The sequence below is a fragment of the Pan troglodytes genome, chromosome 3, assembly GCF_028858775.2.
Source record: "Pan troglodytes isolate AG18354 chromosome 3, NHGRI_mPanTro3-v2.0_pri, whole genome shotgun sequence".
Taxonomy (NCBI): Eukaryota; Metazoa; Chordata; class Mammalia; order Primates; family Hominidae; genus Pan; species Pan troglodytes.
In genome coordinates this window covers 54444733-54462007 of record NC_072401.2, presented here as the reverse complement: position 1 = coordinate 54462007, position 17275 = coordinate 54444733, and the positions used below count along the sequence as shown (strand labels likewise).

Below are 17275 nucleotides of genomic sequence, written 5' to 3'. Positions count from 1 at the left end.
TCTCTACTAACAATAAAAAAATTAGCCAGGTGTGGTGGTGGGTGCCTGTAATCCCAGCCACTCCGGAGGCTGAGGCAGAGAATTGCTTGAACCCGGGAGGCGGAGGATGCAGTGAACCAAGATCGCGCCACTGCACTCCAGCCTGGGCGACAGAGCGAGACTCGTCTCAAAAAAACAAATAAAAAAAAAAGAATATAATCCCCAGAACAGTCAAAATTACAACATTAGAAATTGGAGATTAGGAGGAGAGAAAAATATGAAATATAACCTATTTTATTTTTGAGATGGAGTCTTGCTCTGTTGCCCAGGCTGGAGTCCAGTGGTACGATCTTGGCTCACTGCAACCTCTGCCTCCCGGCAGAGCAATTCTCTTGCCTCAGCCTCCCGAGTAGCTGGGACTACAGGCACGTTTCACCACATCTGGCTAATTTTTGTATTATTAGTAGAGACGGGGTTTCACCATGTTAGCCAGACTGGTCTTGAACTCCTGACCTCGTGATCCACCTGCCTCAGCCTCCCAAAGTGCTGGGATTACAGGCGTGAGCCACCGTGCCTAGCCACCTGTTTTATTTTAAAAAGACCTATTAAACTTAAAAGTACTAAAAAAAAAAAAAAAATCATAATTCCTAAGTGTGTATCTACTGGGTAAATCAGGATGCAGTTTAAATTCCTGCTTAGCCAGGTGCGGTGGCTGACGCCTGTAATCCCAGCACCTCAGGAGGCCAAGGTGGGCAGATCGCCTGAGGTCAGGAGTTCGAGACCAGCCTGGCCAAAATGGTAAAACCCCTTCTCTATTAAAATACAAAAATTAGCCAGGCGTGGTGGCTGGTGCCTGTAGTCCCAGCTACTTGGGAAGCTGAGGCAGGAGAATCGCTTGATCCCAGGAGGCAGAGTTTGTAGTGGGCCAAGATCATGCCTCTGCACTGCAGCCTGGGCAACAGAGTGAGGCTCCATCTCAATAAATAAATAAATAAAGTCCTGCTTAAACTTCAGGTTGAGCTGGGAGGATCATTTGAGATCAGGAGTTCGAGACCAGCCTGACCAAGATGGTGAAACCCCATCTCTAATAAAAATACAAATAATTAGCAGAGCTGATGGCACACACCTGTAATCTCAGCTACTCAGGAGACTGAGGCACAAAAAATCACTTTAACCTGGGGGACAAAGGTTGCAGTGAGCCGCGATCACACCACTGCACTCCAGCCTGGGCAACCGAGTAAGACTCTGTCTCAAAACAAACAAACAGACAAAAAAACACTGCAGGCTGGCACAGTGGATCATGCCTGTAATCCTAGCACTTTGGGAGGTGGAGGTGGCAGGAAAGCTTGAGGCCAGGAGTTCAAGACCAGCCTGGCCAACAGAGAGACCCCATCTCTATACAAAAAATTAAAAATAAAAAGTCAATTTCCATGTGTGTTTACTTTAAATAACTAAAACAATTTCAGAGACAGCCCCGCATAGGTCATTAAAATTGTGACGCTGTTTTTAATAAAAATCAAATACCAACTATAGTAGAGCTTACAGATAGAGTGTAGCTTTACATAATTCTAGTGACTCACAATTCAACTTTTACATTATGTTTTTTAGGTTCCTTGTTTCTTCCTTTCCAACAAACTATCCCTCCTCTAACTGTCCTTCTTAAACTCTCAAACTTGATTTACAAAAATCCCCAAATCTGTTTAAAATTTTTTATAATGCCTCACTTGCTTTCAAAAATAGTTAATTCACAAAGAGCAGATCCAAATACTGCCATTTCAGGTGTCATTGATTTTCCAGAAAACTTAAAACTCCCAATAAGGGTAACAACCCTAATGCAAAAAGGACTCACATATGCTACATTTAAAGTAACAAAGCACTGGGCTGTGGCTCACACCTGTAATCCCAGCACTTTGGGACGTCGAAGTGGGCAGACTGCTTGAGCTTAGGAGCTGAAGACCAGCCTGGGCAACAAGGCAAAACCCCATCTAAAATTAGCCAGACATGGTGGTGCACACCTGTAGTACCAGCTACTTGGGAGGATTGCTTGAGCCCAAGAGGTCTAGTGTGCAGTGAGCTTTAATCAGGATACTGCACCGCAGCCTGGGTGGCAGAACAAGACCCTATCTCAAACACACAAACAAACAAACACACACACACACACAGCTAAGCAACTAACATTTTTATTTTGAATAATGAGGGTGGGTAAAGAACAGTAGACTTACCTGGTAAAATTTAACAAGATAACTAAAACATGGAAATTATATGTATTTTAACACCATAAAAATTGATGGTAAAATAATACTAACACATGGGAAAATACTACATTACTCTCTGAACAAAATAACTATACACAAAATAGTTTTCTTTAAATTGATAGTGACAGAAATACTATTAGGAATTTCCGGGTTTGGGAATTGTTTTCTTCTCTCTGGATTTCCAGATTTTCTACAGGAACACTGTTGTCATTTATCCCAAATTTCCCATCATATTCATAGAGTACATACTGATCTATCATTTTTGTCACTTACATATTTGTTTCTCGAACCAAAATAAAATGGTACATAATACATATATAATATCACAGGTCAAAATGCTCTAAAGATTTGTTGTAACAAGGTTCAAAAAAAGCTTCAAATTGCCCACTATCTACATGGTCATTGAAGTATAATGGCCAACATACCATCAATTTAGAACAGAGAGACAGGGAAGGGCAGTAGAAGTAATATTTGATTAATCAATACTCAATAAATTAATACTTAGAACTATTGGAAGGCAGTAACTTGAAAAGTTAACTTCAAATGGTAAATAAGTAAAGCAATGCTAATCTGGTAAAATCTAAACAGGCATATAACAGGTTATATAGAAAGCTGAGCTTTTAAGGTGCAGAGGAGGCTCCCAAAGGAATGGTAAAACAAAATCAAGATTTACTGAGAGAACAGTGTTTCAACTAATTACATCAGTTACTTCTTTAACCATAACTCCGATTTGAAGTGACTCAGAATTTAGAGAGCCAAAATATAATTGATAGAAATCAACCAGAAAATGATTACTAGAGATCAACCATCAAACAACGTGGTTTGGGTATTGCAGGAAATAAGACTATGAAAATTGAGTAAGTAATATAAAGTTCGTATTTATAATTCATGCACAGTGTACGTAAGAAGGTTGAGAAAAAGGAAAAAACCAAATTACACTTTCAGAATAAAAGTGATTACAAGAAGAAAGAATTGTGCCATTTTTATTATTCATAGCAAATCACCTTATAGGTAATCCATTTCTAGATCTGGGACCTTCCATTTCTTAAAAAAAGTTAACAAAACGAAACAAAATTCTGAATATGGGAGTAAAAGGTTTCAACTATCTTATCCATGGCCATGAAAAACTCATGACCTTACTGGATCTCGATTTCCTAGTTAACAAATTGAGAAGAAATCCCTGGTCAAGCCTACAAGACTATACAGTTCTATAAAGATAGCCAAGAAGGCCTGGTGCAGTGGCTCACACCTGTAATCCCAATATTTTGGGAGGCCAAAGTGGGTGAATCGCTTGAGCTCAGGTGTTTGAGACCAGCCCAGGCAACATGGCAAAACCCCGTCTCTACTAAAAAATACAAAAAATTAGCGGGGCGTGGTAGTGTGCAAGCGTAGCTCCAGCTACTCGGGAAGCTGAGGTGGGAGGAATGCCTGAGCCCGGGAAGTCGAGGCTGCAGCGAGCCAAGGTGGCACCACCGCACTCAAACCTGGGTAACAGGAGTGAGACACTGTTTAAAAAAAAAAAAAAAAGATAGCCAAGATTAAAGGATACTTATACACAAAAAGAAATCTTTAGAAAGTTCTTAGATTAGCACCTTCAAAGATAACTACCATCTTCAATAAGGTGGTTGTTAGCCTCACCTAACAACCTTTTTAGAAAAAGTTAAATACAATATATCACACTCCACTTCTTCCAATGACACCTGAAAATGTGAAGAATCTCACACAGGAATGCACAATGTAAAATTTTCTCTGATACATTAGCTCTATACACAGTCAAAGCTCTCTCAGGAACAAATCCGTCTTTTACTTGTCAAATGAAAACATTATCCAAGGCCAGGCGCAGTGGCTCATGCCTACTTCCCAGCACTTTGGGAGGCAATGGCAGGCGGATCACAAGGTCAGGAGATCGAGACCATCCTGGCTAACACAGTGAAAGCCCGTCTCTACTAAAAATACAAAAAATTAGCCAGGCCTGGTGGCACGCGCCTATAGTCCCAGCTACTCAGGAGGCTAAGGCAGCAGAATTGCTTGAACTCAGAGGCAAAGGTTGCAGCAAGCTGAGATCACACCCTTGCACTTCAGCCTGGGCAACAAGAGCGAAACTCTGTCTCAAAAAACAAAAAACCGAAAACATTATCCAGTATAGTTTAGAGGCTTTTTACTCTCCAACTCTGCCTATCGCACCTAAAATCCCAGTGAATCTTCATCAGAATATTTTATTCATTCCTGTTTCTTAAAATGTTTCCTCTGCATTTGCCTAATTCCTGAAGCACATGCACTTCGGCTCTCACGGAAAATTGCTCTATATTTGTCACCATATTTTCTGAATCTATTAATTATACACATTGAGAGGGAGTGGAGTATTGGTAGATAATACACACTGAGAGGGAGTGGAGCATTGGTAGACATACATGCAGATTAGAAAAGAAAGTCACATTGAGCTTCATTATCCTACAATGAACTTATATTTCCTCAGTTTCAAAATAACGTAAAAACCAAAGTTATCACTCTCCTTTCCTCAAACTTTGACTAAAACGTCACCTTTTAGGTAAGAAACATTTAGGTTTTTTGTTTACCATTTAAAGTTCAGTGAATCACTAACTATAATGGGGCTGCCTCCAAAACAATCAATCTTAGGCTACATTAATTTAGATGTAATATCTAAAATGAGTTGAAAATGCTAATTGAATATAGTGAATGGAAATTATAAGAAGGTAGATTTGGGTTAAACATAACACAAGAATAACGCGAGTTGTCCAAATATCAAATAGAGCTACTTAACAAGTAGCCAGTCACTACAGGTATTCCAGAGACTAACTGAATGATTTGGCACAAACATAGTAGAGTCCATACATCCAAAAAAGTAAGATTAGGCCATTCCAACACTAAGATCCTAAAAGTCTGTTAACAAGAAGCAGGACTTTTGACTTCTCCTCCAATACTCATCTCACACCTTCCTATCTGCAATGATTGAAACCCTATGCATTTATCTGGGCCCAGCAGAAATCCTGTCCCCTTGAAAATCTTTCTACTCCCACTGAATTCCTCAACAGAATATAACTCTTCTCTATTAACTCTTAAAGTACTTTTGGCCTTTATCATAGCAGTTTATTGATCATGCTCTGCCCTAAGTTACTAACTGTACACCTGTCTTCATCTTCTATTCCCCTCTCAAATATTATAACTCAGCTCTCCTTTGAATGCAATTCTCTGGAAACATCACAATTCTTCTCAATAATCGAATGACTTCTCAATCCTCCACCCATCTGCATTATCAATGTTGACTACCTCCTCCTAACTCTTCTAGAGTTCTATAAGGCAAATTTTCCTTCTCATCCAAACGCAGAATTTCTCAAGGTTCTGTCTTCTAACCTGGCAATTTCAGCTTCTGGTCTCATGTCTACCTAAACGTGTATCTAGTCTATACCATAAGTTCAAATTTTACATTTGTCACCACATACTGAACACCTAGACATGACCCACATATGTCCCAATACACGCATGCACCAAAGAAAGCTATTTCCTTATTTCTGTTAAAAGTGTCATAATCTTCTCAACTTGAAAGCTCAGTCGTGACTTTCTCCCCTTTAGCTTTGCCACTTAAACTGTGAAATCCTTACAATTCAGAAGTTGGAATTTGTGCCCTCCTTTTCACTCCCTGTTCAGACCTTTTATTCTTCAAAAGTCTTTCAAGCCCCTGTATCACACGTGTAGTATATACTGTACTGAGTAAAATCCAAACACCTGCATTCAGTTTGGCATCTAAGGCCCTACACAGAAATCCAGTCTGACATTCAATGTCATAACCAACCTTTCAAATTTATCTCCTACTATACTTTCTCATCCCTGTATCAAATTCTATACAAATATTTTAATCACCTAATATTCTCTGCAATTTCATTCTCTGCGCCTTTGTGTTACTTCATTCATTCCCATCCACAAGCTGAGTCAATGGGTTATACAAAATAAATTCATTTCAACATTTATTTTATGGCTACTATGTATGTACCAGAAACTACAAAAGGAAAAAGAGGCCGGGTGCAGTGGCTCACGCCTGTAATTCTAGCACTTCGGGAGGCCGAGATGGGTGGATCACCTGAGGTCAGGAGTTCGAGACCAGCCTGACCAACATGGCAAAACCCATCTCTACTAAAAACACAAAAAAGTTAGCCGTGTGCAGTGGTGGGCGCCTGTAATCCCAGCTACTCAGGAGGCTGAAGCAGGAGAATCGCTTGAACCCGGGGGCGGAGGTTGCAGTGAGCTGAGTTGTACGTACTTGATATTAGTTATTATAAAAAGAATAAGACCTCTAGTAACAGGAGGCAGTTCTCTTTACCAGATACTGTTACCAAAGGTTATGTGGGTGCTAAGACACAGCTTATCTCCACTATAGGATACTTACCCCTTTCCCCTCTGGAGTCCCTCACTCATAGCTGGGCTCAAACTAGTCAGGTTTATTTATTTTAATTGAACCATGGACTATATCCATTTCCAACAGCTAAATGCATATTAATACTGGAACTTTCTGAAATTCCAGATGGTTTTTGTTTGAAGTAACTTAAACAATCTAAGGAACACTATACCTTTTTAAAGAAATGATCTTCAATCTTTTGTGGTACACCATTGAATGAAAGCTTCACAAAGAAGATCTAAGAATCATAGTGGTACAAATAAATAATAAAAGTAAGTTATGGATTAAATCTCTTATTCAGGCTCCAAAAGGTTTTTTTGTTTTCTGTCCTTCTCAGAAGTTGAGGGAGGCTAGTTTTAAAATTCAGAAGCTATTAAAAGTGACCAAGCAGTAAGAAATGGAAATGCTTGCTGTCCACAAAAATAAAGCATGTATTTATACTATGTTTTAAAGTTTAACAAGTAACCTACTATTTTCTTTTGTCTTTAAAATAGATAGGGCATTATCTTCATTTACAGAAAAGGATGTTTAGAGAGCCTAAGGAAAGGTGTTTGGGGTCCCTCAGTTACAGTAAAAAGAAAGAGGATTTGAAATCAGGTCTCCTGACTCCTGACTCAAGTGATGTTTTCATTACACTTTGGTTAGGAACAACCGCTTTGGAAGAGCAGCCAGCTCTTCCAACAATACAAAAAATTAATTTTAAACAAGCAATTGTTAGCTTATGTGAAACTGTTGAGAAGAGTGAAAAGCAAAGGAATACAGCAGGACAGCAACAGAAAATCCAAGAATAATTTTCAATATACCTATGGTTTCAAGATAGGGTAAAATACTTGGAAATTAGCAGATAAAAGTAAGCAGAAACACGACAGTCAAGAAACTAATTCTATTGCTTCTGAAGGTAGGCCAGGACCTTCCTGAAGGTGGGTGGACCAATTTATTCTATCGGATATAAAACAAGTGTCTACCAGTAGAGAGTAACTAGGTCATGTTTGTCCATTAAATTCTACTGAATTTAAGTTCAGACGCAACACTTTAGTTTGTGCCTTTCAAAATCAACATTGAAAAGGAGTCATTCACTGTCTCCATATTCACTCAAAATATGTGGAAAGTCTTTTTAAAGCAATCTAGGGGGAAAATGTTCAATCCTAATTATGCGTAATAAACAGCGATAATTTTGCAGGATAAGGAGGGAAGTTTTCAGAATCTAAAGACACAGTGCCAACACTTTCTTCAAACCAGGAGCTGCCTGCTGACAAATCAACTGCTCAGCTGCTAACTGAACAGTTAAGTTAGTTACTCTACGAAATGATCAAATAATGTGTTTTCTTCTTTACCTTCTAATTTTTATCCCCATCCATCCCACAAGCATTCTGGTTCACTCTTGATGTTTTTTCACTATTACTAATATTTCGACCCTGAATATCAATCTGAACTATGACAGCTCTTAGTAAGAAATTCATTCTAGGTCCTTATTATTCCTACAATTCCTTGACTGCTTTTCAGAATTAGTTTGTAAAGATTAAATCATAACATAAAGGCCCATAAGAGTAATCTTAAACATTTAAGAAAAATGTTACTGCCAAAGAAAGGATAATTCAATCCTGAGGTTCAAACTCATCGTACCGTTTATCTCCTAAGACCAGGAATCTTGGATTATCAAAAAGACCACTGGATGCTAACAGGGCCAAAAGTTTACTTAGAAACTTGGTTCACATGCCTAAGGCTATATTAACTGCCAAATATGGAGCTAGAGAAAAACTGCCATCATCTCCCACTCTAGTACACCGGGGCTCTCTTAACGACAGTAAATGTTTCCTAGATCCAGGTACCTGCAACACTAACGTTTGAAAGACCAGAACAAGGTACAGAGCCTTGAACCTAAAACCACAGTATTTAATCCAAGTTAATATCCCACAACAATCATACAGGGAGAACAGGACTTTACTATTCCAGCTAAAAGTGCACGTGCCTTTTTTTTGTTGTTGTTATGAAGGAAAAGGCACTCTCCTCCCACCCCCCAAATCCGTTAGAACATTAAGTATGTCTTGGGGAAAAAAGCTGATCTATGCAGGAAATTATAGACGAAAATCTATATTCGCCCCAAAGCGGCACAGGGCCATCTTAAGAAATCTGCTTTTAGAGACGCAGGAAAAATTCTATCAGATTCCACTAACAAAATCAACACAATCTAGGGAAGCTTATGTTCCTTTCTGTCTCCCTATCCCAACAAAAGCGGGAACCCATCCCCCAAAAGGCATTCCCGAGTCAATAAGGGATCGTCTGCATAAGAAGGGGACGAAGAAGGCGCACGTTACAGTTCCATTATCCGAACACGTTCGGATTAAACCCGCGGTGGCAGGGAGAAAGGGGTTGGTCAAACACGACGGAACACTAGGTACTGGGTAAGCGAAGCGGCGGCTGCCTTCAAACCCGGATTCTGTTTCCGTGCACAGAAATGGTGCCCGGAGGCCGCTACTTTCGCATCTGCGTCGCTTCTGCCTCCGCCGACACAACCTCTTTTCCCCTCCCCCCACGGGCGGGGTGGCGACGGCCTCTCCGCTCCGAAGGAACAAGGTACAAGAGCCGAAAACGATTCGGAAACAGGAACGGTGGGCTACCCACCCTAAAACATCCCCTCCAGAAAGCCAACTCCCACACTTCCTGTATTAAGCTTCCATCAGCGCGCCTTCGGGAGCTGCTGCGTGCCCCCCCCCCCCCACTTCGCCACCTCATCCCCAATAAACCTCAACCCCACCTGTGCACTCGGAGCCCTCTGCCCGCAAGACGCTCGCGAGTCACCTCCCTTCCCAGGCGGCCTCCCACCCCTCACCTAGAGGAAAGACTGGTCTTCTCTCACGCACACACGGCACCGTAGGGAGCCGGCAAGAACAATGTCTCTGCCGCTACACCTCCGGCTCCCGGGCTCACACACCGGACGATTGCCTCGCACCGCGGAGCGCGAATGGAATGTCCCTTTCCGACCACCACACCGACCTCCCCTCCCGGCGCCCGTACACACCTCCAGCCAACGGCGGCGGCGGGTACGTCGCGCGGAGGTCAGAAGAGTCGCTGAGGACCGGGTGCGGCGGGTTCTTATTGCTCGCCGCCCCCTTCCTCCGACAACTCGGAAGCCTCGGAAGCCGGAGAGCCGCGAGTTCGTCTGCCTCACAACCACCTCTTCCCGGGCGCCAGGCGCTGCGACGTGCGACAAGGACCACGGACGTCCCGCCCCCTTTGCCACCGCCCCCTCTTATTGTTTTACCCCTGCCGAAAGGGCCAGGGAACCCCCGAGCACAGCGTCAGCCAATCACGCATCTCCTCCAGAGCCGGACCCAACCTTCCCGTGTCCCTCTGCGGAGCACGCGCAGTACGCTGCCGCGCTCGCACACGCTCGCGCCCGGAAAGCCGGGGAACCGGAACCGGCCTAAAGCCAAGATAAGAGTCCGCTGATTTGACGTCACAAGCAGGCTGCCTTTCTCCGGTCCCGAGGCTCCAGCCTTGCCGCCCTTTTTCCTGATCGCGCAAGCGAGAGCTGGTTCGCAGCAACGCAGTGTCTTTTGTAGACTGATATTCTGGTCCTTTTTATTAATGGGAAGGAGGGAATTTAGTAATCTCTCTGAACTAGGTGTCTGCAGGTTGCTGCTGTAGACGAGCTTAAAATGCAGCCGGTGATTTCAGCTGTTTGCACACTAAACTCACCTACATTGTTTACTTAACCCATCCTAGGTTTTAAGCCCCATTAAGAGGCCCTGCAGTAAAGGAAGAACATGACGTGGGCTTTACAGAGGGGGAAAAGACTATTTCTTTGTGTCCTTGTTACGAATTTAGGCATGGCTAAATATCAGTAGATACTAAAGCATTTTACATACTAAAGCTAAAAGGCCTGAAATACAAGGATTACAGTCCTGTTCTAGCTCTAAGCCCAGACTTGCCCCCAGGGTGAGACACTGGTGACCTTGTTTCATGGAAAAAGCCAAGCCAAATCTTGTAGTCAAGGAAGCCACTTTGCATCTTAGGTCTGGCAGTGTTTTCAGAGAATACCGAGATAGCACAGGAATTTTGGAATGAAGGACTGAGGAAGTGTTCAAAGAAACGGAAAGGAAAAAATACATTAATGAATGCTTACGAACTAAACATGGTGGACGCAAGCATGTACATCTCATCAGTTTTCTTCGCAGTCCTGTAAGGGCAATTTTAAGGTATTTGGCATGTTAAGACAATACGTCAAATACCTTAAATATTGGCAGAGGCAATGCCAACATTAGGGCCTCCAAAGTCTACAATATCTTTACCTTTAGACTGCTTAAAGATACTGTTATATGCAAAATATTTGGGCAGACCATCACTTTAATGAAATGAAATCAACCTGATGTTTTTCCTTAAAGCATCAAAATACATTACATGCCGGCTGTCCTTTAATATACTGGGCTTATATACCAGGCATTCTTGTAATTATACAGCCTTCTGAGCCTCACAGTAACCCTATGAGCTAGTTGCTATATGTATGTACACACATATATATATATATATATATATATATATATATATATTTTTTTTTTTTTTTTTAAGATGGAGTCTCTCTGTGTCGCCCAGGCTGGAGTGCAATGGCACGGTCTTGGCTCACTGCAACCTCCGCCTCCCGGGTTCAAGCGGTTCTCCTGCCTCAGGCTCCCTAGTAGCTGGGACTACAGGCGCATGCCACCACACCCAACTAATTTTTATATTTTTAGTAGAGACGAGGTTTCACTATGTTAGCCAGGCTGGTCTCGAACACACCTGACCTCGTGATCCGCCCGCCTTGGCCTCCTAAAGTGTTGGGATTACAGGCGTGAGCCACCGCACCCGGCCAGTAGTTGCTATTTTTATGCCCATTTTACAGATGAGAAAACAGGCTTGGAGAGGTCAAGTAACTTACCCAGGACTACACTGCTACTATTCACTGGAGCTGGGATTCAAACACAGGCAATCTGCCTCCACAGTCCATACCCTCAGGCAAACTATAGAATACTCCCATTGTACTAATTGCCGCAATTCACTTATCTGCCCTACTGCTGACTAACCTTCAAGTGTTTCCGGTTTGGAGCTCTTCCGTGCAATGCTATTATAAATATTCTTCACCATGTATCCTGCAGAGGTGCAGAACTTTCTCTAGAGCAGTGGTTCTCAGACCTTAATGTGCACCGAAATCACCTGTAGGGCTTGTTAAAACAGATAGTTGGGCCCCACTCCCTAAGTTTCTGATTCAACAGAGGCCCGAGAATTTGCACTTCTAACAAGTTCTCAGCTGATGGTGCTACTGCTGCTCTAGGAGCCACATTTTAAAAACCACTGATATAGGCCGGGCGCGGCAGCTCACGACTGTAATCCCAGCACTTTGGGAGGCCGAGGGGGGCGGATCACCTGAGGTCAGGAGTTTGAGACCAGCCTGACCAACATGGAGAAACCCCGTCTCTACTAAAAATACAAAATTAGCCGGGCGTGGTGGCGCATGCCTGTAATCCCAGCTACTCGGGAGGCTGAGGCAGGAGAATCGCTTGAACCCGGGAGGCGGAGGTTGCGGTGAGCTGAGATCGCGCTATTGCACTCCACCCTGGGTGACAACAGTGAAAACTCCGTCTCAAAAAAAACAAACACCACTGATCTAGGGCAGAGGTAGGCAAACGGTTTGATAAGGGAAGGATTAGATAGTAAATATTTTTGGTTTTGAGCGCCACGTATGGTTTCTGTTGCATATTCCTCTCTCTCTCGCATCCTTTAAAAATTTAAGAAACATTTTTAGTTTAGCTCTAGGGCTATACAGAAACAGCCCTCAGGTAACCCTGCTTTTGAGTAGACACCAATAAGTGGAGTTAATGGGAAAAAAGATTCAGCGATCTTCAATGTTAAGTAAATATCTCTAACCTATTCTAACTGGCGATTTTTACCTCATAAACATATCTCTACACAAATAGCCCCTGCCCATAGCTCATTGCAGCCTCGACTTCTCAGCCTCCTGAGTAGCTGGGACCACAGGTGTGCACTACCGTGCCTAACTTGTGTGTGTGTGTGTGTGTGTGTGTGTGTGTGTACACAGGGTCTCATTATGTTGCCCAATCTGGTCTTGATTGCCTGGCCTCAGGCCATCCTCTTGCCTCAGGCTCCCGAAGTGTTGAGATTACGGGCATGAGCCACACCTGACCTGAAGGTATTTTGTTATAGCAGCCCAAATAGACTAAAACAAATGATAATGCTGTCAACAGCATAGTATTTAAAGAGTCTGGCTGGGCACAATGGGGTATGCTTGTTGTCCCCACTACTTGGGAAGCTGAAGCAGGAGGATCACTTGAACCCAGGAGTTTGAGTTCAGCCTGGGCAATATAGCAAGACCCCATTTCCAAAAAAAATAAAAAAGAGTCTGGGCTCCAGAACCACACTGCCTGGATTTGAATCCCAGCTTTATCTCATCACTTACTAGGTATATCACTATAGGCAGGATGTTTCACTTTTATGTGCCTCAGTGTTTCTCATCTGTAAAATGGGGACAATAATAATATCTACCTTATTAGGGTACAGTAAGGTTTCGACAATACATGTAAAACATTTTAACAGTGTCTGGCACATGGTAAGTGCTCAATAAACATCAGCACTTAATGTTCGGTTCTTGAAAAAGTATATGCACCAATTGCTTTCAACTGATTCCTTTTTCGCAGACTGCCCACTGCTTTGTTCTGAAGTAACAACTTACATTTGTATAGCATTTTACAGTTTTCAAAACACTTTCAAACACATTATCTCATTTCAATTTCACAAGCAATTCACAAAGCAGGCAAGCTGCACAAAGCTAAAAATGGCCAATTTAGAAAGAGAGCCCAGAGTCCCTCTGACTCATGCCACTACACCATGTCCTACTGCTAAATGATGAACTTTTATAGACTTTGAACAAGACTTACTGATTGAAAACATGTTACTTGAGAATCCCAGGGCTCTCTCTTGGTGCAACTGGATCCTTTACGAAGCTTTTTAATGCACAGAGAAACCTACTCCCATGAGTAGGATGAATCCATTCATTTTAGAGCAAGAGAGGAGAAAGCCTATTATGACCTAAAGAAAGAATCAAATGTTAATTTCTCCCTGCAATCTTTCCAGCCATTATCTGTTTGTGAGGCTGGGACAGGTTAGGGTATAAAGGAGTGTTTTCCTCTCCAATCATTGTGAGTGTGTAAAATATGTCTCACATCCAGAAAAGTGCATGAAATGGCCTGCCAATCTGTGTGATGAAGTACAAAATGTCACAATATGAATGACTGCTATAGGTGGTAGATTTTAGGTATGTAACTTGTTTTGATCATATCTATGAAAGTCTATAAGTAGGTGAGATTCTACATGCTACCTGAGTTTGAGAGAACAAAGGCTGCAAGTTCTAAGAAAGTCACTTCTTCAGAATTTAGAGGCAACAGTCTCATAAAAAAATCAACATACAAAAAATCAGATTATCGATTATGAAAATAACCCACCCTGAATTTGTGAATTCTAATGGATTCCATTTAACACTCTTGAAGCCATGATGCCAGCTAAAAGCACCTCAGGCTGAGTAAATGAGGTGCTTTTCAGAGATAAAATAATCCTGGAAAGCAGAACAACTAAAGATAACATAAATGAATGAGGAGGCATTTGCCCTGAATCCAGAAAATGACTTTGAAAAGAGGAAATATTTCACCAGTGTTTATCTCACACTGTCCAAGATAGACTATATTTGTCAGGCAGGAATATCCTAGCCCTCAGTGGGCTGCAGGGTGTGTTTAATTCTTCAAGCCTTACAGTCTGGATATGAGATGCCACAAGGTTATCCAATTCTCTCCTCACCAAGCACTGTGACACAGAGAAGGGGGCCTGATCAGCAGATATTCTATGTCTTTGGATGGCATATCCCTTTGTGAAATGGAACTCCTGTGGTTTGTTCATCAGTCTCTTATAGATTAAGTTAATATAAAAGAGTGTGTCAGAGACAGATTTCCTTCTGAGGGGGGATAGGAAGTTGTACTGAAAGAAGTCAGGGCTGAGAGCAAATCCTCCACTTAAATATAGAAGCATGAAACACATGGGATCAAATTGCATTTTCTTCACTAACTACTTCTGTGACACTAGTCAGGTTAGTTCATTCCTCTGACCTTGACTTTCCTCAGTGGATAAACAGCCTACTTACGATTGTTCTGAAGATTCTTTATGGCATTTAGCATACTTTCTGGCAAAGTGTGTATATGTGCATGATTCCTGTTATAAAACCGAGGCAAACCTTCAACATCAGGGGACCCCAACACAGTGCCACGCAACTTCATAGACAGCTAGCCAGGTTTCCCATCCATCCTTCCATTCCCCACTCTCCTCTTGGGACAAATACTTGGTTGTTTGGCAGTGTAAAGAAACTGTGGCCTAGCCAGGCGCAGTGGCTCACGCCTGTAATCCCAGCACTTTGGGAGGCTGAGGCGGGCGGATCGCGAGGTCAAGAAATCAAGACCATCCTGGCCAACATGGTGAAACCCCATCTCTACTAAAAATACAAAAATTAGCTGGGTGTGGTGGTGGCATGTGCCTGTAGTCCCAGCTACTCGGGAGGCCGAGGCAGGAGAACAGCTTGAACCCAGGAGGCAGAGGTTGCAGTGAGCTGAGATCATGCCGCTGCATTCCACCCTGGCGACAGAGCAAGACCCCGTCTCAAAAAATAAATAAAAAATTAAAAAAAAAAAGAGAAACCGTGGCCTAAGTCTTTCTCTTAAATATAGTCAAATTCAGCCAGGCGTGGTGGCTCATGCCTGTAACCCAGCACTTTGGGAGGCCAAGGTGGGTGGATCACCTGAGGTCAGGAGTTCAAGACCAGCCTGGCCAACCTGGTGAAACCCCGTCTCTATTAAAAATATAAAAATTTGCCGGGCGTGGTGGCATGCACCTGTAGTCCCAGCTACTCGGGAGGCTGAGGCAGAAGAATTGCTTGAACCCGGGAGGCAGAGGTTGCAGTGAGCCGAGATCGTGCCACTGCACTCCAGCCTGGGCGAAAGAGCGAGACTCCGTCTCAAAAATAAATAAATAAATATAGTCAAATTCAGAAGGAGGAGGAAAAGGATATATAGTAGTCCCCCCTTATCTGCAGAGGGTACATTCCAGGACCCTCAGTGGATGCCTGAAACACCAGACAATACCAAACCCTATATATACTATGTTTTTTCCTACACATACATACCTACGATAAAGTTTATACATTAGGCACAGTAAGAGATTAACAATTACTAATGATAAAATAGAAAAATTATAACAGGCCAGGCGTGGTGGCTCACCTGAGGTCAGGAGTTCGAGACCAGCCTGGCCAACATGGCAAACCCTGTCTCTACTAAAAATACAAAACTTAGCCGGGCGTGGTGGTGTGTGCCTGTAGTCCCAGCTACTCGGGAGGCTGAGGCAGGAGAATGGCTTGAACCCAGGAGGCGGAGGTTGCAGTGAGCCAAGATCGCACCACTGCACCCCAGTCTGGGCAACAGAGCAAGACTCCATCTCAAAAAAAAAAAAAAGAAAAATTATAACAATATGCCAGCATCACTACTCTTATACTTTGGGGCCATTATTAAGTAAAGTAAGGGTTACCTGAACACAAACACAGTGAAACTGGGATAGTTGATCTGATAACTGAGAAGGCTATGACATGACCAACCAGAGGGTAGAGCAGACAGCATGGATACACTGGACAAGAATGATTAACATCTTGGGTGGGATGACAGAGGAAGGTGCAATATTTCATCACACTACTCAGAATGGTGTGCACTTTCAAACTTATAAACTGTTGGCCAGGTGCGGTGGCTCATGCCTGTAATCCCAGCACTTTGGGAGGCCGAGGCAGGCGGATCACGAGGTCAAGAGCTCGAGACTATCCTAGCCAACATGGTGAAACCCCGTCTCTACTAAAAATACAAAAATTAGGTGGGTGTGGTGGCACATGCCTGTAGTCCCAGCTGCTCGGGAGGGCTGAGGCAGGAAAATCCCTTGAACCAGGGAGGCAGAGGTTGCAGTGAGCCAAGATTGTGCCACTGCACTCCGGCCTTGTGACAGAGCGAGACTCCGTCTCAAAAAAAAAAAAAAAAAAAAAAAAAATTATGAACTTTATTTCTGGAGTTTTCCATGTAATATTTTTGGATAGCAGTTGAACATGGGTAACTCGAAGGAGGAATAGTGTAGTATCTTTGAAAGCAAATGTGTTTTATTAATTTCTTTCAGCTCCCAGGTTATAAAACTATTCAGGGTAGTAAAAAATCAACTGTATGGAAAATACAGGGCTTTCATCAGCAGACAGAAAACTTGGTAGTTGTGAAACTTCTCATTGGGAAAAGATCTCCATAAAGAAATCATGCAGCTGGGCTGGGCACGGTTGCTCATGCCTGTAATCCCAGCACTTTGGGAGGCCAAGGCGGGCAGATCACGAGGTCAGGAGATCGAGACCATCCTGGCCAACACGGTGAAACCCCGTGTCTACTAAAAATACAAAAATTAGCTGGGCATGGTGGGTGACGTGTGCCTGTAATCCTAGCTACTTGGAAGGCTGAAGCAGGAGAATTGCTTGAACCCGGGAGGTGGAGGTTGCAGTGAGCTGAGATGGCGCCATTGCACT

At 42.9% G+C, this 17275-nt stretch overlaps 1 protein-coding gene across 17 annotated transcripts in view; it reads right to left on the bottom strand.

The window, feature by feature from the left end:
* G3BP2 (G3BP stress granule assembly factor 2) overlaps positions 1-17275 on the bottom strand; it is an 80785-nt gene that overhangs the window by 20866 nt on the left and 42644 nt on the right. Inside the window, exons 1-2 of one of the 17 annotated variants that reach the window (XM_054682996.1) lie at positions 9908-10331; positions 6818-6883 (exon numbers count right to left, since the gene is read on the bottom strand). The exons of 4 other annotated variants lie outside the window; for them this stretch is intronic. The gene's annotated coding sequence lies outside the window, so the exon portion shown is untranslated. Of the gene's footprint in view, positions 1-6817; positions 6884-9044; positions 9421-9475; positions 9610-9664; positions 10332-13574; positions 13726-17275 lie in introns of those variants that run through there. 12 more of the 17 variants (XM_054682990.2, XM_063809544.1, XM_054683000.2 and 9 more) reach the window with 12 other exon arrangements.